The sequence below is a fragment of the Ptychodera flava genome, chromosome 11 (assembly GCF_041260155.1).
Source record: "Ptychodera flava strain L36383 chromosome 11, AS_Pfla_20210202, whole genome shotgun sequence".
Classification (NCBI taxonomy): Eukaryota; Metazoa; Hemichordata; class Enteropneusta; family Ptychoderidae; genus Ptychodera; species Ptychodera flava.
In genome coordinates, this window is record NC_091938.1 from 25,265,869 (window position 1) to 25,292,357 (window position 26,489).

At 39.9% G+C, this 26,489-nt stretch overlaps 1 long non-coding RNA gene across 1 annotated transcript; it reads left to right on the plus strand.

Annotated features, from left to right (window-relative positions):
* Positions 1-181: 181 nt before the first annotated feature.
* Positions 182-18,025, plus strand: LOC139143913 (uncharacterized). The gene is made up of 2 exons (XR_011554690.1): positions 182-3,732; positions 17,849-18,025. It is a non-coding gene; the product is annotated as an uncharacterized lncRNA (long non-coding RNA).
* Positions 18,026-26,489: the final 8,464 nt, after the last annotated feature.

The window sequence follows — 26,489 nt, forward strand, 5'->3', positions numbered from 1 at the left end:
ACTAGTGACGTCACAGCATGCAATTCACGACAATGCCCGTAATTTATTCACTCGAAGAGAACAAATAAAGAATGCATTAACATCTTATTTTCATATATTTGTGACGTCATGGCGCCCTCTCCACCAATCGGACATGGCCATTCGTAACCTGATCGCTGCCCAGATTAATTTTCGCATTGTCCTGAAATACGCCATCTTATAATGCATTACGCACTACCTAATCTTTTCGTGCGTAGTCAGCTAAGCTAAATATAGCGATTCTATTGATTTTACGCGTTAACCCCTTATTGTTTATGAACAGTTATACTGTCGGAAGTATTTTGTGTGACCAATTTTACTTTCAACATGACCAAATATAGAAGACGCTGGCGATATTTTGGGCCACGATGATTATTTTTGGACGACCTCATGCTGTATGGATATTTGGGACCGTCTGGGGACGCAATGTAGGCCAGGTTCATAACATCCGAGTACATTCAACGACATCATGTCAGGACATGGCGGTAAGCACTTGATGTACCATCCGAAAATTGTAAATATGGCCATGGCCTGCCTTACAACATGTCCGTTCCTGCACCAAGCATGAACCCGACTGATTGCTGCTCAAATGACCATGTCGGCTACAGCTATACGACCAACACAACGCTTACACTTCAATGGCGGACGGCTTCTACAACGCAACACGAACTAATCGCGTCTGAAACACAGATACATATATATATATACACAGTACAAGACAGATTTTGTTCTTCAGTATACGAACGTTAACAAAATAAAAGATGCATGGTTTTATTAACGAACATTTGTGTTTATTTCAGCCAAAAAGACATCAGCAAGTACATTAACCGATCACCTTTTTGCTTAATTCTGTAAACAATTTTACAATTCCTGGATAATTATGACCCCGATAGCAAGCACAGAAATCAAAATATGTCACAGAGCTACATGTATTCACAATAAGAATTTGAATAAAGAATACTGCAGCCCGGCTGTGTCCTCGATTCACGATAACTGCGACCTTGGCCTTACTTGACCTCAAATGCAAACTAGAGAATCTGTTCCTATAAATCGGAGTCTTAACCCTCATTTACACTCACTATTGCGTGATGTTTGGTGATGGGGTAACACGGACGTCTGGAGTAGCAGTCACATGTCACAGTGACAGTTCCTATATTCTAATCTCTAAGTTTCGCGCTGTGGTGATCAGATTATGCTTGTTGACACTGCATGGAATGTGGAAATTCGTGAATAGAAGAAGGGCTTTGCGCAACTATGGAGTGCTTGTTCTGTTTTGGTTTTCTTTGATTTTTTATGACAATGTGAACAAACAGAGGTGAGGTGCCCCTGACATGCCTCTTTTTAGAGTGTACCCGGTAATTTTATGGTTTCCTCCGTCAGGTAGCAGGAGCTGACCTTAATCTAGGTCACGGCAAGAAATTTTGGCGGGCATTTCATTTCTACTCTTTTCGTTATTTTGACGTGTCTTGCCCCAACACTAGTTGACTTGCGCAGAATTTAAAATTGAGTGGGGGACGTCTGTCCCAAGGGCACTGTAATTGCTGTTAACTCAATCAGTAATTGCTGAATACAGTTTTCGCCTTCGATTTGTTCTGAACTCGCAGTCTTGGCGCGCGTGATTTTTCTTTGCTGAGTGTGCCTCTGTCGGTATTGATCTGTGTAGATTTGCACAGTGCATTTCGTCGTTCCTAATAGGTGCGTTAAGGCATCTCCCTTTTCAAAATAACAGCATCTAAAATTTCCGCCCTGGTTCAATATTCCGTCTCGTATGACTACTCTTCGCGCACAGTCTCTCTTGTCACCTGTTTGGCCACAGCCCCATCTGCTTGGATTGTGTGAGCCGACCTGTCTAGCTACACCCAATATGTTTTGTCGTCAACGCTGACTATGGGGAAACCGCACATTTCAAGGTCGTCTGTTAGTCGTTGAAAGCCTGGCCATTTATATTCAGTCCTTGTTTTGGAAAGCGAGACTCAATTCTATCTCCAGTTTCTGGATACTTTAAACATCGAATAAGTTGAAGATTATGGTACCTTTGGGGAAGGCTTTATTAGTGCCATTTGTGCTGTTGTGGTTTGGTGTAAAACCGTATGCGCTAATGCGATGCTCAACAACACGTATAGTTAAGTAACACATATGGCAATTTTATCTCCATAACAGAATACATTTTTGCCATGCTATGAGCAAATGTGAGATCCTATTAAAGAAGCTGTTATAATTACGAAACATTCTGCGTAACTTCAAGGCAACATTCTAATTTTCAAATATTTTTATATGTTTTGGTAGCGACATAGGGAAGGCTTTTTTGGAATGTACGCTTCATTACATCCATTTTGTTATATGTGCTGTGAGCGTCTGCACAACAATTTTTAACGTGATGACGACAAAAATTAGGTCCGTAGTTTTACTGTAATTTGTGTCAAAAAAGTGGAAATAACATTTTTTTTAATACGGCATTTTTTGCACATTCACTCAAAATGTCAAAATTTGTTTCTGACAGTCATGATACTCAACGTTGGGTCACATATATATTTCGTGATATAACAAAACACATGTGGCATTATATACCTGCAGTATGCAAAGTTGCAAAGCGAAAATAGAAAACATGTCATAGAGAAAGGCATAAATGAACTACGCTGTCAAGTAAAATCGCAGTGTTAAACAGCTGCATCAAAACGTCGCAAAAACGTTAGGCCAGCCTAACGCTTGAATTGCCCTTGTCTTGGCTTGGCGCGTGTATGGTGTAGGCCTACATCTAAACTGCCTGTTTGGTTTTAATTCTCTTAATTTTTTTATCGTGTAGTTTGGTTTGAAAAAAAAAATAAAAAGCAAGCAAAAGCTGTTCGTGGGCAAGGTGTTGAACATATTTCCAATTGAAAGTGTTATTTTTACTTATTCTAATAGAAATAGCTAATGTTGCTGGTGTTTTCAAACCTATGCGCGGGAACCCTAGCGCCAGAGCGACCCCCATTGCACTTCCGTCACTTGAGTAGCCTCTATTATGTACCTGACGCGTCAACCTTCTTTTCTGGAACAAAAACCAGAGTGTACGTCCTTGCGGACATCACGTCAATGACCATACGCTCCTTTTTGAAGTCCTTACAAAAGGCGAGTGTTTGTGATTATATTTATGTGTCTTTTTCTGGGTCTTTCTTTTCCGCTGGATTCTTGTCAGTGTTGGTCGCCCACGCATTCCTGGCGGGCAAAGGTCGAAACGGCACCTACGTCATCAACTAATGCGCCATCCCAGATACAGGCTTCGAGTTCACTTCGTTCAGTCGTCTTGCAGATGTTTTGTGAGGAACGGGTGACAAAGTAGCGTCATCACAGGCCTTTCCTTGAAGATATCAAACGCAAAAGAGTTGGTCTTCGGATTGTATTTCTCCGCTAAAGTCACCGTGGCAACGAAATCCGCCATCGACGCAGGCTATTTGAGGAGAAGCGGAGAGAGCGCATGCGCTCTCTGGAACATTGGTTTCGGGCTTCACACTGACGACAGTTGTGTCAACAGCAAATTCGTGTACTGACGTAAAACTGCAGGAAAAATGCGTGCTTCTGATACGTCTAGCGTAGATGTCAACAATTTCACGTGAGCGGAAATGCAGTTTTCGTACTTCCTTCGTCACGAGGCGCCTGCCTTCGAGTTTGTCCAGTGGTTTTGGGTGTTACATTTCTGAGAAACCCATGTTGAAGAGAGCCGGCTAGATTGCGAAGGTAAGAGCGAAGCATTTCTCATCATTCTATTGGTGTGATAATGCCGAGTGTTCATCCCAAGAGTCCGTCATGTTTCCAACGCTTTGCCAGCTGTTCGCTAAGTTCTCACTGGCTTTCGCTTCTTGTTACCGTTTTTTGTCAAGTAAAATTGCCGTGGCAAATATCTTCCCGTCCCCTGCCATGCTGCAAACTTTTGCAAAGCAATGCTTGTAATATCTCGCAAACGGCACAGGAGTACGTACCGGTTTCGGCCACAGACGTGCTATGTCCAATATTGTGCAGGTAGATCAACGGCCTGACTGGACTTTTTAAATGCAAGTTGCTGGAACGTAATGAGCGAAGGTGTCTCGTTGCTTGGAACCTTTATGTGGATGTGGTTCGGTAGGTTGGCTGCGACTGGTGGGTGAGTTGCTATGTCTGCTGCTCGCGTGGGTTCAGTCTTATAATGGTCTGCTCGCGATGTTCGAGGAAGGAAGCTCACATGATTGCGGCTGCAATGAAAAACAGAATATATCTAGTAAGCGACTCTGAGTTTCAAAGGCAATCCCATTTCGCCCACTTCAGAGTATGGTCTTGGTTCGCAACTTGCATATTTGCGAACACATTTTTCAATTGGTTTTACACATTAAGTATGCGCCCGCTATGAATGTTTTATGCATGGTGTGTATCTACCGTTGTATCTCTCTATGTGCTTATTAGCAATGCGTCTTCCTGGATCATGCTTCAGATGCTTATACATGCATGTGTTTAGAATCGCCTACAAATATCGACTGGCTGGTTTTAAGTTTGTAGGCTATATCTTCTGCTCAGCAAATGATTTGCCCAACGACCCTCTATTCAGTGTTTTGTGTTTGTCTTTTCCATTTGGTGGAGTGCTGGTGTAAATGCTGGTCTTTGTTTAGCCTTCGTCTCCCATTTTGGTCGCCGTCCATAACGTTTAATTCAGTCTGTCTTTCAGCCTGGTTCCCAGTTTGTGTGTCTCTCCGAAATTGTAACCGGCCCCTTGGTTTTTTTACCCCGTTCCTCGCTTTTCATTTCAATGCTCTGAGTCGTTGTTGTCTGTTACAAACTTGTCCTTTAAGCTAAAGCAGTGGTCTCACCTGTTGCTTTATTCGTCGTGTGAATATGTGCGCCAGGCTGGTATTTTAAAGGCCGTTGGCTTGCCAATCAGTTAAACGGTCCGTAGTGAGCGCACTGCCGCTGCACGTCTTTGCCCAAGATTTCAGCTGAAAGGCCATTCTCTGAAAGAAAAACAATAATATGAATAAGACTTTCTTTGATATTACCAGCAGTTGTTACTTAAATGTTTGTACTGTACAACTGCTAATCATAGTTTTTCAATCGATATACATGTTCTCATATATATATATATTATATATGTGTGTGTGTGTGTGTTTGTGTTTGTTTGTGTGTTTGTGTTTGTACATATGTATATACATATATGTATATGTATGTATATATGCATATATACATATATGTTTATATATATAGTTATATATATATATATATATATATATATATATATATATATATATATATTATCTCTGAGTTGTAAACAAATTTAATAAAGTCATCGAACAGCATTTTAAGTCTAACATTGTGATTGTTTAACTTTATTTTCACTAACTCACTTTTCGAAAGAAAGGAATATGTGTGAAAAGTATTGGACTGAAAACATTTTGCTTGTTCTCACAAACATTTCGCCGAAGATTTCGAAACATTTTCAGAATTCTGCAAAGTTTTTGACGAGAACTAAATTTTAGGCGATGTTCGGGGAAGAAATCCTCACGTAACTGTCACCGGAAATTATGACATGAAAAACATCTTCAATTCGGAAAAAGCATGTGTGCACATCATGATACTGAAAGTTGTCATTTATTTAAGCGTTCCTCATATTACTAGCCCCCCCCCTCCCATTTACTCCATTCCCTAGTTTCTCAGTTACCAACTTAACAACTTTTTAAGAGAAAACAATATTGCTTTCAATAATACTTAACCGTATACATTTCACCAAATTCATTCCCTAGTCCTAGCATTTACCTCGTCCATGTATTTTTAAAAATTTAAAATGTAATTTTATTTTTCACATCCATTTCCCTACAACAGACATCGGATATGATGAAATTGTCATTACTAGACTGATGCAACCATTTTTCCATCTACTATTTCGAAATTAATTTCATGGTTTCTTGATATTTAAACAAAACAAGTAATCAGGTAGTTTATCTTTGTGACCCTTGGCCCTTGAACTTTGAACTTTAAATAGGTACCAATTAGTGAACGGATGGTTCCTTTTTGACACGCTGGCTGCGACAGTGCAGTGTTGTTGTGTGGGTGTCTGGCAAGCTGCCGTCCAACTACAACAAATGATTGCATGTACTTTCTTTCAGTCAAACAGCTGTTAGCGTGTAACAATTATATAAGTGTATTTTCATGTAAAACAAAGAGGGTCTTTGACTGTTAGTGGGAGCTAGTTAATAGATTAAACGTAAAATGTATTTCCTTGGGCGTTCTTGTTGCAATGTGCGACAAATACATTTCTAATTTGGGTCAACATATTGAATGGCGCCATAATGTTTCAGGTGTGCCGCAAAGACAAGGGACAATCGGACAGCATATTGACATTTTCGCGGTTCCCTCTTGGAAAAATGTCCCCATCTTTCGATTTTGCTTCTGAAATCTATATGTTTTTGACGGGTTGGCGACCTTGAATGGTGTCAAGTAGAATCGCAAATAGCAGTGCAGTGCCCTAATTTTGCAAAATGCCGTCACGTCATCAGCACTGTTTGCTGTTAAACTTTAACGCAGGCTTCGCGTGGGCAACTGTGTGATTTGTACGGTTTTTTTTTGTTCGAAATATAATATTAATATTCATTTTGAAAGCACAGGCAGCTTACGTTATACCAAGTGATTCATCTCAGAGCTCCTGAGTGTAAGACACATTTGAGATAGCTTGAATTAATCGTGCCGAACGGACACAGCTGTTGTCCCGCAGGAGTTGTGGGATACGCTGGCTCGGGCTTTGGCTGCCTTCATCAAACAAGTTAGAATTTTGTTTTACAAATAGCGATTGACTGGCTCCTCAAGGCCCATTTTAGCGCTATCTTTGCACAGCAGATCACGGCAGTTACACAACAGACCTTTTGAAATGAAAACGCATCGATACAGTTTTATTGGTCATCAAGTCTACGGGCATGAGGCTGGTTTGGGGGCCTGAGTGCTCTCTACGATCCATGCTTCATGTCGAATTTGTGTTCAGAAAATGAGAGAAAATGATGTAAGATCTAGCCTTAATGACAAAATGAAAGAAATTCTCAAGTTACAATACATTAGCGAACGCACATCAATTCGCTTGGCCGGCAGCCTCTTAATCTGACAAGATAGAATTTAAAATTTCTGATAGTAGATGCAAAGCAACCATAGAGAGCCATTTTGTTCTAGACTTATTTTAAGAAATATCGTGTCTTTTTGAGCAAAGGTACATGGAATCTTTTATAGAATTATGGTATTTTTAGCAGGAGAAATCTATCGAAAACATTTTCTCACTTCTCATCGATTCATATCTGATTTTTTTGCATTATATTTTCCCCTTGGGCCCACTCTGTGGAATGGTGCATCTGTATCAAACTGGCGGGGGACGGCAGCGTCGCGCAAAGGACACTGGGTGACACCGTTTGCGAAATTGCGCATCTCCCCTTTCGGAATGATCGCGATGGTACAGGCTGGTTACCATGGCGATCGGCAGACGTCAGCGCGCCCGACCTTTTGCTGGTTGAGTTGAAAAGATTATAGTGAAATGCAGCTCTGCCTGATGCAGGGGTGAGCCAGCATGTACCATATTAGGACTTCCTTCCCACTCAGCTCTTGTTTACCGAGCTGCCCGCCTGTCCCCCCAGACTGCAAAAGACATCCAGAGAATACAATACTGACGCTAATTTGCTTCACTGCTCCCATTATCCTCCGTTGCCAAGATATCCATCGTTGTCAAGGCGACCGACTTGCGTCAATGTGCGTCACCGAGTCTTCCTTGAACCAACCGTACCCGCAAGTAACGGCAATCCAATATCGCTATAGTGTTTTTAGAGGCTATTTTTAGAGATTTTAGCCTAATTCTTCTACAAAGGAACATATTAACCTACGCAAAACGCTCCTTTATTTTTGGGTGAGAAATTTTCAAATTTGTCCGCTGTCGGTGTCAGGCCTCCGCACGTGGCCACTGTTCGGAAGCTTTGCTGAATGTTCGAATGGAAATCTCTCAGAATTGAATCTTAGCCGTGCTGTAACCAAATGTACTAACAACGACAGGAAAAGGCGCACAATAAATCGTATGTCCACTGTCTTTCGCATTTCATTTGCTGGCAATCCGAGGGACCCACTTACAGTCACGACATGGACCATTGTCAGATTTGATTGTCCGCAATGGTCTTCCCCATTTGTCAACGTGTCCGTGACTTTCGTGACATCATTCAGGCTCTCACCCGAGAGAGAGGTTATCATCATCGTTTATATTCATGGACGGAATTTTCTCTTCTTGCATATCAAACAAAAACAAAACAAGGAGACTAGCTGCAAGATTTCCACCGTTCCCTTACAGATCGAATCATAAGATTTCTTTTCCAGAACTTTTTGAATCTTTTATTTTTTCCACTTTTATTCCTGAGATTCTCTACGTAGGCATGCAAATTTTATAGGTTTCAGAATGGAGGCACTCTGTCGAGTAAGTCAGCAAAAACGGTCTGCTGATGCCACGCTGCTGTTTTTTGTTTCCTCACCTTTTGTTTCAAACATCCAATGAATTCACCAATTTTCGAGATTATTATGATTTTGACCAATATCGTGCAGTTTTGATAGTTTTCACGACAACTTTGTCCTGGCCTGGTTTCTACGTACACCCATCCCCTGTCCAAAGTCTTCGCTTTGCCCCGTCTGCCGGCATCCTCTTTTATTTTCTTCCCGTGTTCAAGGCATCTTCCGTCATTCAGGATCTGTTATCCATGGTCCCAATGAGCAAGTCTTCCATCTGGGGAAAGAGAAGAGGAGGAAAATGATGTCACTGTGGACTCAATTACTTATTTTTGAGCTGTCTAGATGACTGAAATCTTTGGAAAATGCTAAAAGTTTGGCAAGCTTGACGATGCTTGACCACGCGAGAGTTAAGCACATACAGCTACTAAATTTCATCAGGCATTTGTGAAACTTCTGCAGGGTGGATAACCGCACATGATTACCAACTAAAATGGGACAGAATAAGGGATATTTATAGAAACGGTCATAAAAAATTTTAAATACACCATCAGCCGCCCGACGAGCCTGAATAGCAAACGCGTAGTCGGCGAGACAGAACTGCTCGAACAACCCGTTGTGTAAGCTTTGGATGAGAACGAAGTCACGCGTGGATCTCAATGTAAATATAGAAATATCGAAAGAAGTAAACTATTTTGTCGGAATTTGTCAATTTTTAAGCTCATCCATGGGAGGAAAGTTACAAAAGTTTGTCAGTCGTCGCCCTGCCCGTGAAGCCAGCCGCCAGTAGAACCACCTGTTTAAAAAAAATAGTGATAAAAAATGGAATATCGATCAGAAAGAAAAGTTGCCAACTTCGATCGCGGCTTGGACAATATAAAACTTGGTAACCTCTCTACCAGGAACAAAAACTTTGAAGAAAGAGGGAAAAAGAATCTCAGAAAGCCGTGTACTTCAGGAAATACTAGACATTCGCGGAGCTTCGCCTGTCTCTTTTGAATAGAAGAAAGTGAATCTTCCGATTAAGCGAAATATTATTAGGTGATGTGTCAATGTAAATTTACAAACAAACAACAAATTACTTTGTTGTTTATCGCACCCTGAAAACAAAAAAAAAATATTCCGGGATACATGAGTATATACATATTCTACCGTAAGGTGGAGTGTCGTCCATGGGCGAACAAGCGGTGTGCTTCGTCTCCGCATCGGATCCATAGGCAAGTTGGGTGGAGCACACTGATTTGGTGACCGAAGTTGGTCCCAATTACCCACTTCCCAGGTTGGCAGCCAGGTACACGGGCGCTTATTGACAACAAGGTCGGGTTTCTAAAAAACTAGTCGCGGGAGAGAGCAAAAAAATCGAGTGAAGTAATGTGCTTTGGCTCTGCATAAACCTATATACTTGAATAGATATAAACGTTCACGTACATTTAAAAAGTCTCCGGCAGAACAAAATCCGTGACCCCGGCGATTGAAGGTTTGCACCAGTTTTCGCCATCTTCGTCACTTTAAGTACGACGATACACCTACGTAAGACGTCAACGGCCGACCCTCGACGATCGTAAAAGCAGTCCAAATAGGCTGCGTTGCATATATACCCTGTCCGTATTACGTGCGTGGAGACAACTAAACTCCCCCCGATTCGCGCCATGTTTTATATACGCACGTCACCGATTGACGTCACCACACTCAAAGTACTCCAATAACAAAACGTTTTACAAAAACAGATTCAACGATGCTGACGTCAGTGGCAAATATGGACAACTGACTGACGTCAGTAGCTAATTTACCCGCTGATTGCCTTATATAGACAATCTATTGTGCCCTGCGACTACTACATTTGTTTAATAGACCCTGGTACCTCAACGGTCGGCAGCGTATGCGCTCAACCGCTGTACCGCGCGAACGGCCTTGGTAGCGGTCACACCAGTTCTCACCTTGACGTATGTCGCTAAATCTCCGACCTGCTTTCAAGCTCCGAGCGGGGAAATATCGCAATTACGGCCGATTCGGAAATGAGTGGATGGTAGTTAGCATCGTCGCCCTCAGTAAAAAGCGGGGGCCTCAGAGAATTCCCTGTGTTTCTCCATCGCAATATTCAGAAGCAATATTTCTCGTTTGTTTTACGTTGATCAGTAGGCCTGAGAGACTGTAGCTGCATTAAGGTCGAGCACAGATACCGCTTTCCATACAACATCTCAATCTGTAGACTTCCTTTGGTACAAGCTGTTGACCATTCATTTTTTTTCGACTGTAAAAAATACTAAAACATAAAATGTTATCATGAACTAATCAATTGTAAAGGAATATTTGTCCCATCTCAAAATATTTAGATTTTTCGATACATTATATCAGAAAAAAGGGTTCTATCGAAATGTGAAACCTGAATACAAATTGTATGGGCGTAATAATATTTTAAGAGAGCTGCGCTTTACTGTTCTATTAATAGCACCAGGTACTTCAACAGCCCGATTCTCCTGCGTCATATAATTTGCATACGCTTCTATTAATAAATACACAATGTAAATTTGTTTGACCCTGTCTTGAACTTTGCCACTGGGTAAAGAAAGCATGATTGACCGACATAAAACCCATTTAACAGTTTTTTTTTCAGGTTAGTCTACAAAACCCCAATCACAGACACACATTCATTCACATAAACTGTTTCTCACACACGCACCTGTGTCTGTGTCTGTGTCTGTCTGTGGTTATAGTTTGATGCTCTCTCTATATTATATACACACACACACACACACACACACACACACACACATCACATATATATCACATATATATATATATATATATATATATATATATATATATATATATATTAAGTACATCCATTGGAACATCAGTACTTGTATATATCTTACATGTTAACAACAGTTTCTTGTTCTACTCTCCAAATCACGTTGAGATACACAGTATTCAGAATACGAACTTTCAAAAATAGTCGCACAAAAACTTCAAATGTTATAGCTATGACCCTTTACAGTTGAACCGACGGACACGTGTTACGAGAGCCGGAGAGTAATGGAGGAAGCTATACGCACACTGATGCACTATACATATATTTATAAGTAAGTTGGTAATGTGTCTGATATATACTGCTGGGAAGCCAGAAAAATCAAACCAGTAAGTGACTTTGAATCTTCGACGTTGTCATCCGGGTAAACAACTAAAAAACAACCCCTTTTTATTTTGCAAGTCTCTGCTGTATTCCCTAAGGATATTGAAACACCCTCTATTTGGCTTGCAAACACAGCCTCTATATACGTAAAGTAAACCGTTATTGTTCATATGTGAGTTCTAGCCCAGACCAGAATTCACTTGTCAACAATAACAATACAGTCTACACATCATGTACAGACTGAGTTGACAAACTGAATACTGTGTATCTCAAGATGCTTTGTGAGGAGAACAAGAAACTGTTGTTGACATTAAATCGTCGAAAGTTACAGCTTCTTGGCCAAGCCCTTTAAGTTTTGAAATCACCACCGTGACCGTGTGACATTCCTGTACACAAATTTCGCTTTGACAAGCTAATGTATATCCATAGGACACGCGTTCTCACTCAGACAACTAACACAAGTAATACTGTGCGGCCACAATGCAGGCAATGTTCTAAACTCAGGCAACTACCTGTAATAATGGGACGTGTGCAGTCACTCGCATTCCTCTGCAGACTGCAATGACATTGTATGTTTTCAAAGTTTGAAAAAGCTCCATTTTTGCACCAGACAAGAAATAATAATTATTCTGATAAATTTCAGTGCTCTTCGATAGCTGTTGCTTGCTTTGTTCTGTTTTTATTCTTCCTTTTATTTTTTATTCATTTTTCCTTTTTTTCTGGCATTTTCGAGTAAGAATACCGCATCTGAATATAAATTCTGTCATCGCTCTTTGCTTCAATATCAGAATAATTCTTCAACGACATTAAATGCTACATTAGCAATATTTTTTTGTTTTTCCTGTGATCTTTGTCATTTTCAAATAACAGTTCCTTGTTCTACTATTCTAAGGGAAACAGTCGTCGGAACTGCACCTGTGCGAGTTTCATGTTTACAAACATTACGATATCTAGATGAACCTCATCATCATACCTGGAACATTTAAATTATACTATATAGAATGTGACAGACATGTTTTAACTTTCATCAATCACCGTCGTACCTTGGATACAGTGTTTACATTATAGTAGCAAGGGTCCCATACGACCTTTGAGCGCAGTTCCGACTACTGCAGTCCTTTAAAAGGCAAGATTTTGTATTTCAACATAGTAGCATCGGCCCAATCAAAAATAGGTATATACCAACATCAAGTGTCGAAAGATACAAATTATGTAGCATACACCCAATCAAAAAATAGGTATATACAGGTATTCAGCGGTAAAAGGATACAAAGTAACATCAACCGGATCAAAAAATGGGTATCTACCAATGCCAAGTGGCGAAAGAGATACACAGTAGCATCAACCCAATCACAATTTGGGTATATACCAGCGTTCAAGCGGTAAAAGGGATACCATGTAGCATCAACCGAATCAAAAAGTGGGTGTATATACCGACGTCAAATGGCGAAAGAGATACACAGTAGCATCAACCCAATCACAATTTGGGTATATACCAACGTTAAAGCGCTAAAAGGGATACCAAGTAGCATCAACCGAATCGAAATGTGGGTGTATGTACCGACATCAAATGGCAAAGGAGATATGCAGTGGGATCAACCCAATCAAAAATGGGTATATACCAAAGTTCAGCGGTAAAAGGAATACAGATGTTTCTGGAATTGACATTGAACAAGTCGAGGGGAGACTGAATGGAGATCTCGTGCCAATCTCAAACTGGGTTCATAACAATAGCATGGCAATTAACACCACTAAAACAAAATATATGATTGTTGCGTCTCGCCCCAAAATTTATCACTTAGCCGACTCTGATATTTCATTTCACATCCAGATCAATGATACTCTCATTGACAGTGTTGCTGTTCACAAACTACTTGGTGTTCAATTAGACAACATTTTATGCTGGGATGACCACATAGATAATTTGTGCAAGACTTTGTCTGCAAGAATTGGTGTTATAAGACGACTACGCCCCTATTCTCAAAGTAGTGTTCTTTTGCTAGTTTATAACGCTTTGTTCTTGTCTGTAATTGACTATTGTTGTATTGTTTGGGCTAGTACGTCTAAGACCAATCTCCAAAGATTGTACAAACTCCAGAAAAGGGCTGGTAAGGTAATTCTCGGAGTTGACCCGACTTTTCCTTCTCGAACAGTTTTTGTTAGTTTGCACTGGTTGCCCATAGATTTACGTATTGAATACTTTACAGCTGTTATGACTTTCAAAGTTTAAATGGTCTCGCCAAGCTATATTAGTGATCTATTCCAACCTCTCTCAGAAATGGATCGTTTAAATACTCGTAGTTCTAGTAATGGTAACCTTTACCCACCAATGTTTAGGACAAGCATGGGTCAAAGATCATTTGTATATCGAGCTACTAAAATCTGGAATTCCATTCCCCCAACTATCCGTGACTGTGAAGCCTTGTCGACGTTTAAATCAAAACTGCATTGTTATCTTTTCATGAAATATTGTAATGAAGGCTCTGACTTAGACTAGCCTATTTTTCCTTTGTCTTCGACATCTTCTATTCGTCTATTCCATACGTTTTTGTTTATTCGATGATTTGTTTGTGTATTTTGCCTTCTTTTCATGAGGGCTCTGATGGAAATTACAATTACTTTACTGTAATCAGATTACCCTCTTTAAATAAAGTGTAATAATAATAATAATAATGATACAGAGTAGCATTCACCCAATTAAAATATTGATATATACCAACGTCAAACGGTGAAACGGATACAAAATAGCGTAAACCCAATCAAAACATGGGTATCTGCCAATGTCAAGTGGCGAAAGAGATACCCAGTAGAATCAACCCAATCACAATATTTGTGTCTGCCAGTGTCAAACAGTTGAAGGGACACAAAATAACATCCTGCCACCCAATCAGAAAAATTGGTATATACCATCACCAATCGGTGAAAAGGGTTCAAAATGGCATCTATCCAATCAAAATTGGCTACAAAGTAGCATCCACCCAATCTAAAAGTAGGTACATACCAAAGCCGAGCGATGAAAAGGATACAAAATGGCATCTCTCCAATCAAAATGGGATACAAAGTAGCATCCACCCAATCTAAAAATGGGTATATATCAATGCCAAGCAGTGAAAAGGATACGAAGTAGCATCTATTCAATAAAATTGGGATACAAAGTAGCATCCACCCAATCTAAAGATGGGTATATATCAATGCAAAGCAGTGAAAAGGATACAAAGTAGCATCTATCCAATAAAATTTGGATACAAAGTAGCATCCACCCAATCTAAAGATGGGTATATATCAATGCCAAGCAGTGAAAAAAGGATACAAAATAGCATCTACCCAATCAAAATGGGATACAAAGTAGCATTCATCCAATCTAAAAATGGGTATATATCAATGCCAAGCAGTGAAAAGAATACTAAGTAGCATCTATCCAATAAAAGTGGGATACAAAGTAGCATCCACACAATCTAAAAATGGGTATATAACAATGCCAAGCAGTGAAAAGGATACAAAGTAGCATCTATTCAATCAAATGGGATATACAAAGTAACACCCACCCAAACTAAAATGGGTATATATCAAAGTCAAGCGGTGAAAGGGATACAAACGGACAATATCTATATATGTCTGGTACCGTAACGTCTTATGTTAAATATTTCAGTTAAACCACAGACCCTTAAAAGGGTTTGGTGTTAATCGCAGAAATTTTCATTCGAAGTAGTATTTGTCGAAGGAGGGATGCGTTGTGAAAGAACTTGATCACTGTACATTCTCTTTCAGAAATCAGTGCATGACAAAATAAGTGGTGAAAGTTCAATCTAAATGTATGTACTCACTGATGCAAAGTGTACTAATGAGCGTCGTCTGAATATTCAAATCACCTTCTATCGAGTCGTGATCAATGATAAATATCTATATGCCAAAGATCGAGCACGGTCTACTGAGATTTTGGATTCAGTCCGCCAAGGAGGGAGACATTGACGGGGGAAATGATGCACAGGCGGTGCCAACAAATTAAAGGCGTTTAAATGTATTCTTGACGATTTAGAAAATTTAGTTGATACATGTAGCGATTAAAATTATCGTTACCACCCCGAAAAAAGATGGGTAACTTTCCCTGTAGTAGTTTTTCATATTTGTCAAAACACAAGAGAAAAATACATACGCTTTGTTTGTAAAACATCTTTGCTAAATTTTAAAGCGCGGAAAAGCGGAATAGGACCCACTGTATTAAGATATTTTCATGATGTCAACATTTTGAGAGAAAGTCCAGGTCCAATCACCAATTTCAATGATTGTTCAGTATTCGGTACTCGTGTCTATACTTAAAATGCAGAAAAGTGATCGAAGCGTTGTATCTACTGTAATCAATAATGCGCATGCGTGGATGGAATCAATGAAATCTCAAAGCTTAGTAACGGAGCTGAGGCGGCCTAATAAATACCGTAAGCATGCTTACAGTCTCAACACAGAGTGTCGCAAAGACGCAGGAAGCACATTAGAGAAGACGAGAGTTTTAAAAATAGCAAAACAGAGAATAAGAGCCCGAGCGAATGTATATCAACTCTGACATAATTTTCAGTGCAATTTCTTGTCCTTAGATCAGCTACACTGTCTTCTTCTACTGTTTAAATCTTTTAGCAATACCCACAATCCGGCTTTTCAACGCAACATGTGTACGTAGGCATGTAATGTACAATGTACTTGTTGACGAGCGAATCTTTGAGAGTGGATGCTCTATTTCGTTGTTTTTTTACTTCTCGCCAATTTGTTGTGTCAAGCCTTCCATTCTTTACTACCGAGGTTCGGCCGTCGCCGGGGGCAGTCGGCCCCACTCGTCGATCCTGGGCCTTCCATCGACGATCCAAGCAGCGCTGCGAGCACCTGTGTGTAAGACAAACAAAACAAAGTATTCATCCACCATAGAAGTAGTAGTCTCCCCCAGTAGCTGCGCATTTCTTACATAGTAACGCTGAAATAAATGGGCCACTGGTGACCTGGACATGGTAGGAGGCCAGGGGTCATTGCTCGTACAGAATCGCACACTTAGTGCCCGGAAGCAAGCTGTCAGGGTCCGTGCAATAATCGCGATAATTTACATCGGCCCGAGGAGATGACGTAAATTACAGGCGACGTTTTAATGTTTTAGAGCCTGAACTTTAGCAAGGCGAGGGGACGCGTCGTGTACAGTACCCCATGCATTGGTTTACTGTTGGGAAAATAATTCAAATTTAGTTTCACAACCGAGAAAACAAATGTAACCGAGAGTGCGCGTAGGGCAAGGGGGAATCAGATATAGCGCCTTTGGCAGCACACTGGGGCGCATGCGCACAATGAATAGTCGAAATGATTGATGAAATAACGGTTGTCCGTTTAGTGGACCAACGTGACTGATATCGGTTAAGAGGACACTATTACCCACAAATGCACAAACCATCAACGTTTTATTTCCTTTTCTGTTATCGGAATACAAAAAAGGGGCTACGGCTAATCGTGTTATATCGAACACAAGCCGAAAATATCGGAACTCAGAAGTAGAACTCGCATTTCAAGTTGCGACTCGGTTATCGCTTGGAATCCAATCATTGATGCCGTCACGATAGTCTTCCTAATCGAACAGAAACATCAATGATACAGCCACAACTAATGACAAGGGGGGGGGGGGGGAAAGTAAGACGTTGATAATATTGGTTGCATCGATATTCGTTTGATTCCAGCGAGCTGACAAAAAATAGAATCAACCAAAATAGATTTCCGCTTCAAGGGGTCAGTTCGCGACTTTCGAGTGGGCGGATTAAGGAGCCGTTTTGTAGAGAGCGCAGGGTACACATGGCAGTGCGGCAAACGATAAGTCTCGTAGACCATCGTTTCTCTTTTTAAAATCGGGGAAAAAAACGAGTACTTTCACAAGCTTATGAAAGATTACCCATTTGTGACGCACGTTAACCCGCAAATTCACCCCCTCGAAGTCTTAACAGTTTAGACTGCTGTCCTTAACATTTGCCTTTGACTGGTGATTTTGACCTTGTTTATTTCCCAATACATCTTCAAGCTTGTTTTTTTCCCCGGAACTTTCAGTAAATTACTGTCGTTAGCGTTGTCAGCGCCCAACAAGCTGTCACCACTGACGTCAGAAGCCACCATCCAAATCAACTGTTTGTAGATCCACCGTTACTTATTTTATTCCAATGCACCGATTTCTGATCTCAGTTATATTTAAAAATTCATGTGAGTATTTCTGTTCAATTTCAGGAAAGGGACTCGATGCTGGGACAGAAAAACTGGTTGATTCCCCACCGGCAAATTTATCGTCACTATTGTCGCCAAAGTTGATTTATTAGTAAACCCGACGAGACACGTGCCAACAGTTGGCATGTAATTGCTATTAATTTCGCCAGAGAAAGATAATAAACGAGTGTTTAACATGGATTGCCTGTGTGGTTTGAATCTGTTCAGGGCGCGCCGACTGAATTCTTGCAACCGTACAGCTGCTTATGGGATGGTTTACTTGGCCTGATATTTGGTATGATAGGGGCAGTTTGTTACGGTACAGACACTTCAACGCAGTAAAAAAAGTATATAGTAACCTTTATGTGTAAATACTGATCCGTGCATGGGGAAGATACCTCGTTCCCCGTGAGCGAACAATTTCAGCGCTGCCCACAAACACTGTCACAGACGAAGACACTAAACCAGACAGCCGCACAGACAGAAACGCAGACGAACACAAACACACTAAATCTTTCGCGTCTAATCGACGATTAAGTGAGTGAGAAATTATGCATTAAATTATCAGACAAACGCCGAATAGTCAAACACGGAGGAGGTATAATAATTCAGTAATTTTGTCAAGTTTCTAGTTGACGCTTAGATCAAGTTCAGGGGCGATGCTGCTTCGTTTAATTGAAAAAAAAAATCGATGTCGTCCGGCATTGGTCACCATCATTGACCGCCACTACCGTGTTCAATGAGAAATGGGGAAAATGTCTGTTTAACGTTCCATTATCAGGTAGGTTAGGCTTGATGTCGAATAAATTTTGACTCTTTCCCGAGAGTCTTTGTACGCAAAAGTTGGCATTTCCTTGAGGGATATTTCAATCGCCGCGTGTTGTACCTGTGATCGCTCGGACCTTAAACCGAAATGTCATATTGTCTCCTATGATCACAACATATCTCTCTACGGGGCACCAAGGAACGTATTCTTTTTGGATGTGTGCATCGACAGTATCTCGACAGGCTACATGAAAACTATGCAATCTGTGGTCAAACTAAATAGCCGTTTTCAGATCAATAAGCCCTTGGCTAAAGACAACACATAATTGCCTACTTTCTTTTAGAGGAGCTTGCCTTACATTTGCTTCAGACTTTAGATTTTCTTGTGTGCTCAGAGGAAAGTGTCTCAGGCATTCATTTGATGACAATCGAATTTTCTGAAGATGCTCCTTCAAGACGACACTTGACGACTCCTTCAAGACAATCGACCTGGAAAGAACCCGAGTGTATCACGAGGCTATATTAAGTCGCTCAAAAAGGACCAGTAGAATTTGAAATTTCAAAAATATTAGGTGGTACCCCTATATAAAAAGACCCCGTCCCGTTACGGATTTTCTTATACCACAGATATTGCCCGTTCCTCTGCGCTGACAGTGCGGCAAATATTTTGAAAGTATACAGCACATACAATGTACAGTGCATGTGTGTAGAGAGGAAACTCTATATGTAATTCGTATAGAGGACTGTTGGTTATGAAGGTATGAAGATGAAGGAAAGGCCAAATAAAAATTGTGTGTTACCGGCGGTATCATGTCTCCGAAAATTAGGGTAGGTATAGATCGGAGGAAATCTTTTTTTTCTTTTTGTCGGCCAATACCCGTGAAATATGGTAAAATTCAGAGAATTTGCTCGATTTTTTTTATCAAAATGAAAAAATAACTAGGGTATAGGTTCTGCTGGGGTAGCTTGGGTTACCGGACACACACATATTTTGGCCTAAGGTGTTGGAAGTATCAGTGGTCAATTTTCGCAAACTGAACGGTGATTACCGATCGAGATTATTCAGCACACGGCGTACTCATGAAAGTGGTGGGCTGGGTAGTCCACCTTAGGAAAAGAACGGTAGCTTAGGTGGGCCATGCATGCACCCGATAAACTGAACGACGGTTTCCGATCGTCGACACGGAACAAAACGATGCTGATGGATGATTTTGGGTTGCGGGAGATGAACGATAACCAGGCAAAGAAATGACCAGTTCTTGTTCGCGACTGTCAAGAGTGAAAAAGCAGTGATTGAGCCAGCTGTTATGTGCGATATTGGTCTTGATAAAAAGTCAAATCTCCGTGTCTGATGAGTCTGTGATTGAAAGGGTTTCTGTGTTTGCGAAGGCTTTGCGAGACACTTGTAAGATGATGCGAATGTTAGAGTGGCTTTTCAGGTCGAAACACAAGAATGTGTGTGTTATTAATCTCACTCTCAACAATATGATTGGTTGGCGGGAACTTTTCTTCGTATATTTCATTTTATCTTATTTCATTTTATCTTGTTTGTTTCTACTTTTTATTTTATCCTATATTATTTTACGTTGATTCATTTTATTTCACTTTATCCGGCTGTATCTTTTTATTTGATTTTGTTTCACCCTTTTTTTGTTCTGTGCCCCCTAGGATTGGCGAGATTTGGTAAATTAACTCCCTTTATTTGAAAACGCGAACAATCTGTCTGTGGTCGACTTATTTGGAATAGGATATTTAGGGTTATGCGTGTGATTTATATAATATTTTATTTATTTCGCGTCTGTGCAAAACAAAAGCAACCAGCTGTAGTCATAAAAACGCTGGAGGAAAGAAACAAATACGATATTCATAACAGGTTAACGCCGTCAATTAAAGCAGCAAGTGTGTTTTCATGAACGTAGTGGTATCATAGCTTATTTGGAAAGCAGTGACAATTGCCGCCTGTGACTTACTGTCACCGTAAAATTTATACACTGGTTTAAACCTTTGAGCGCTGCAATTTTTCACCCCAAAATCATAGTGTGCAACATTTTACGAATTTGCTGAATTTTTCTGTAATTTTTTTGACAATTTTGGACCATATGAATATCACATTTTATTGGTTTCAGATTTTTATCATAATTTTAGCAAAATTTAGAAAAAAGTTGACTTGTGTATATTTTGATATAGGTGACAAAAATTGACTTTGGCGCTCAAAGGGTTAATACATGAGGACAGCGAGCGTTTTACAGCATCCTCTAGTCTGCTGACGATTTCTCTCTCTCTCGGGATGTGGTAAATGGAGAAAAAAAAGTTTCCGCTGATCACTGGAAGATGCATTGAATATATAATCATTAAATGAACAGATCGATCAAATATGGCAATTGATCGAATATTGAATCAAAGTCTTCCTCCTGCGTCGTCGATATTAGCCTGGATGTAATGAGACGAGTCAATTCCCTTCCACTCGTGACGCAGTTCGTCCTACCTATGACGCATTTCCACATTACTACTCTGTTAAGCATCTTGCTCATTCATTTTTTTCCTTCGCGTTTTTTATCGAGGTGTGCTTCCCATTCGATCATCTTGAGTTGAGATCATTTTGAGGTGAAGAAATTGGAAGCGATGAATGATTGGGTAATATGACACCAGGCGATGAACTCGGCTGACGCTAATGTGACCAGTAAACGGTGTACCTACACACTCTGATCCAGCATGTTGTACAACGTTGTAGCATGTTGTAGCCTCCCCTGCTGTCAGACAAAGTGGTATCACTGTCGTGAGGCATTCTTTCAGCCATTTCCGTTTCCAAACTAACTCTGCGACAACCGATTAGCCTACCGTTAAACTTTTGCTCTGACCCTTTGCAATGAAACTTCCAACCATTCCTTTCGAAATCAACAATAAAAACCAAGGATCACTTTACTAAAGTTGGTACTGGGGATACAAATTAGCTAAAACTGCCGAATGATATTTGAAATTCAAAATGGCCGCCAGTCTATGTTAACAGAGGGGTGGGCTCCATTTCAAGAAAATAAGACCGTAAAAACGTTACTTACTCTATGAGTTTCAAAACAAACCCTCACAAACGGTAGGGTAACAAAGTATTGTGAGTTAGAACATCTGTCCCCGGGGCGCATTCCACCTTAAACAAATGGGTCACTTACCAATCATTAACACTCAGAGACGAGGCGAGATACTCAAAATATCAAACTTGTCCTTTCATTATCAAGCCATCCATTCATCCAACCAGACCCTTAAGGTAGAATGCGCCTCAAAAGTGAAAGAGTTAAACTTTTGCTCAAATTTTCCTCAAGGAATCTTTCAACCATTCCCGTTCAAAATAAAGAATAAAAATCAGGGGCCACCGTGCAAATGTTGGTACTAGAGAGACAAATTACCCAAGATTTACCGATATCTGATATTCAAAATGGCCGCCATCCCTGTGTTAACTCTATGGACTCGGAGAAAGATAAAATTTTCGATTTTTCAAAAAACTAAGACGGTGAAAGTTTTTCTTTCTCCAAGGGGGTCAAAATGAGTCCCCACGAGTGATAGCTCAGAAAAGAATTGGAAAAGTTTTACTCTGTCCGCGAGACGAGCTCTCTTAAACCAGCATTATATTTGCCCCCCCCCCCCCCCCCCCCCCCTCGAACAGTCAGAGTGGATAAATAATTGTACCTTTGTCTTGTTTTCATGTTTTGGAAATAGTGTTGCTGTGTGAAGCAAAAACACTCGGTAGAGGTATGCAGCCAATACATTTCATTACAATACAGAGTAAGACTAGAGGTAAATAGATATTCTCCTTTGATTAAGGGTAAAAAGTTATCTTCGAATTTGCATACCCAAACCATGGTTACCACGGCACTTTTCAGAAATGAATGCTGATATATCGTCTATTGGATGAAACATACATACATTCGCTGTTATGGAATGAATATCTAGCGGGGATGCTGATAACTTCGATGTTTTTCGTGTCGGAGCACTGCCAAGCCGGTTTCGAAAAGAGGAAAGAGTGATGATTAAGGAAAAAATCAGAATGTTTTTGGTCAAGTACGGACAGAAATTGCACTTATGGTAGAATGCACCTCGGGGACAGGTGTTTGAACTCTCAAACTTTTCCAATTCTTTACTGATATACCACTTGTGGGGGCTCATTTTGAAACCCTTGGAGAAGGAAAACTTTCACCGTCTTAGATTTTTTTGAAAATCGAAAATTTTATTTTTCTCCATAGAATTAACACAGGGACGGCGGCCATTTTGAATATCAAATCAAGCCTGAGCGCTAACAAACGAAATAATTGATGTATGGAATTTTTCTACCATACTTTCCATGAAAGATATAAATCTTGATAGAGCAGAAAAATGCCGAGAAATGATCGATGCCAACGCAGGGCCTCGATAACCCTCATGATAATATGTATCTTGAAAATTGAATTAAAGTCTTAAAGCGTTACTCGAGCTTTTCTGCGGAAGGAAGTCTTCTCCTTGGGGATTCAAATTAAATTAAACCCACTACCGACGTTCGATATTCAAAATGGCGGGGCCTTGCTTATTGCGAACCCTTGCAAAAAATATAATAATTGTTGGTTCAGATAAAAACTGAGATAGCGAACACCCATTTTGAAGATACCTTAATAACATGATTTGTACCGTATGGCAATATATGCGTTGATTCACAATAAGAAATTTTCCAGTTTCTGAGAGTCACACAGTCTTGCTGACAACGGACACCAAATATTACCTAAATAATCGCTCCACACGGACTTTTATCGTATTTAGGGTGCCCCTCTTTAGTAAAATTCTGTCGATAACATTCGTTTGAAGACATTTTTATTTTGCTCAAAAATCACGTTTTTTGCAAATATTCATTCAATTTAATTAATTTGCTAATCTAAGATTAAATATTTGTTTGGTTCACCTTATAGCTTGTCAAGCAGTCGTAAGTTGCGTGATAAAGAAGTTAATTTATGCAAATGTATGCAAGCCATCCGCTTTCCTGGCTTCTCTTTCTCCCAATTTCAAGATTTCAAAAGAATTTAACTCCACTCTGGTCCAATTTTCTAAAATTTTCGCATTATGTTCTTTACATACTATACAAAAAACAACTATTTTGTTTCGCAATAAGTTCTTACACTTTGAATAAGAGGCATTTTAATTTTGCTAATCATGTTTTTAATCACTTTTTTGAGTGTCAGTCTTTCAATCCATGCCATTTTAGAATGAGGATAGAAAATGCAAAATGAAAGTCTTTTTTTGTACATATAACATTCTTTCAAGTGGATTATTACATTTCAGAAAATAGAGTCAAGTTTGCGACTTAAATTAATTTTTATCATCAATACCAAAATTGAGGTTTTTTACCCCAAATACCCCATACTGAAGAGGCCCAGGGAAAACTTGTTTTGATTTTTGAGTCCTGTTTCAAATTAAAGTACGATTTCTGGCAGAGATTGTAGTGTTTCACCTGTTTTACTTTTTAGTTTGTAAAGCTTTCATTGTTTGAAATGAACATTTTCCTACTTTTCAATCGGCCTCGGACATAAGGTGCACACCATCCTCAAAACTTTACTTTGCTTCGCTACGTCTCTCGCCCGTTGCAATAACATTTAACATTTATTTTTTCTCTAACTTCCGCCTACATTTGAAGTAATTCATACCGAGTGGGCGGCACAAGAGTACATGGCGACTGCGATTTTGAGCGTTTAAAAGTTGGAAATAATTTTCATCCGAAAAATGCCAGGTTTAGCTGAAGGCAATGCGCCCTGTTGCTTTTTCATGTATGTGGGCAGAGGACAAGAAATCGGCTTCAACAGGATTTAATGTGATGTACGTCATTGCATTTGATATGCGGTGAACGCTGGAACATAGGAACGCGGTCTTTTGTTGTCGTATTTCCCTACCCCTGTCTGTCTCAGTATTTCACTGTCTATCTGCATGTCTGCCTGTCTGCCTATCTCTCTTTGTTTTTATCTTGTGGTACTTGTCTGAGTGTCTACCTCATGTGAGGTATAAATGAAATTCTCCACCTTTATTTCTCATCAGATCTTTCTGTCATTGGATATTATTCTATCGTTTGTCTCTCGTCTTTTTCTTTCAAAAGAACAGTATCAAACAGGGATAAACGCGTTGAGTATTTCTACTACAGAAAGAAAATTAAAATATATGCTTTATTAAAAAAAAACAATCATTCGATATTGTCATTTACAGCTTCATTACGAGTTGTTGCCGGATCAGTCGTTCATTCCAACCCATGGGTCCATTAATCCAGAAATTATCGTGACACAGGCACAGATTTAGACATTGTTTCAAATCAGGAACGCTGACGTAACATTGCGTCACTAACTCATGAGATTATTGAATGAAGCTACAATATTTCCGAAAACTGAAATTTGCTTTCTATATAAAATGGATAAGTTGTGTACATCTACTATGTCGACTCACTAGACGCATTGCATATTCCTCCTCCTCGGGGGAGAGTTTTAGCAGTTTCGGTCACCCCGGTCCTGAGGTAGTGCGTCAGATGTGAATATCAGATCAGATTGAAGCCGTCATGTGACTGAAGTACGTCAAAATTTGTAAATGAGATAAAATCATTTCCAAGAGAAAGAAATTATCATCCAAACTACATTGTTTATCAATTCAAATCAATGTTAGTTTGCGAGTTCAAATTAACGTTTTCTGACTCACCATAATTTACCCCAAATTACTCAGTATGTGATGTCACATCTTCTTCTGTTGACATCACGAAATTTACTGTAAATTAGTCAATATTTGACTGGGTTGGGAACTGCAAGGACACATGAAAAACGGTAGCCATCAATACTTGTCTGAGGGTGCCTATAATATTGAACAAATACGAGCATACCCCTCAAGTAACATTAAAATGAACCACAGTCTACCATAGTCCCATAAGTTTGCTTCTTCTACCTCAACTTCTGGGCAGTGATGAAAGAAATATTTTATCTTGAAATTTGCGCAATAAGCTTATTTATATCTAGGTCTGAAAAATTAACACTTTGGATCACGCGAACAAGGCGTCATAATAAAGAACTAGGACGGCATTAGGAATGCCGTCAGACGATCGATGTCGGATTAGTACCTTAAACGTTTAGGTTTTTTGGTAAGTTTCGACTCAAAAGTCAATTGCCGGCGGGAAAGATTTCATGAGGTGAAAATGTGCATCCCCGATCAATTTTTCATGCAACAGACTAATCCTAGGCTTGAAATATGCAGGCAGGCTTGATGCAAAACTCGTGAAATTATTCTTTGATGCCTAGTTTCCCGGGAAAGAATGACGAAGATTGCAAATTTCCCTATTCAATATTAATCTGTTCAAAAGATATTTAGCCATATCTGGAGACTCGTGCGCTTACTACCTCCTGGGGTGCTATTTAAAAGTGACGTGCACAACAAAATGCCTCGAAACATCCTTGCATTTGGTGGCATTTCTTTGTTCAAACAGCGTAAGGTCGAGCGTGCACGGCTGCGATGTTTCTCCGATGATCTTCAAAGTGATGACCAGGCAATAGAACCAGTAAACGACAGAACACTGTGGGTAAAAAAAACAAACTTAAGCTTATACATTGAAAATCATTGAAAAACGGGTTAAGATTTCAGACGGTTCGCGCCTCGAAGTTAACAAACTATTACCTATAAAAACCAGGGCTCACCGTGCAAAATTCTGTTCTAGAGAAACAACGCACCAAATATTGGCCGACACTTGAAATTAACATTGACCGCAATCCCTGTATTAATCCACGAGGAAAATTACATTTTTGATTTTCACGAAAATAAGCCGGTGAAAACTTTATTTATTGCATGAGCTTTAAAATGAACCCCAACAAGAGGTAGATTAGAAATGGTGACAGATATTCGGACTCTCAAACTTTTACAATTCTTT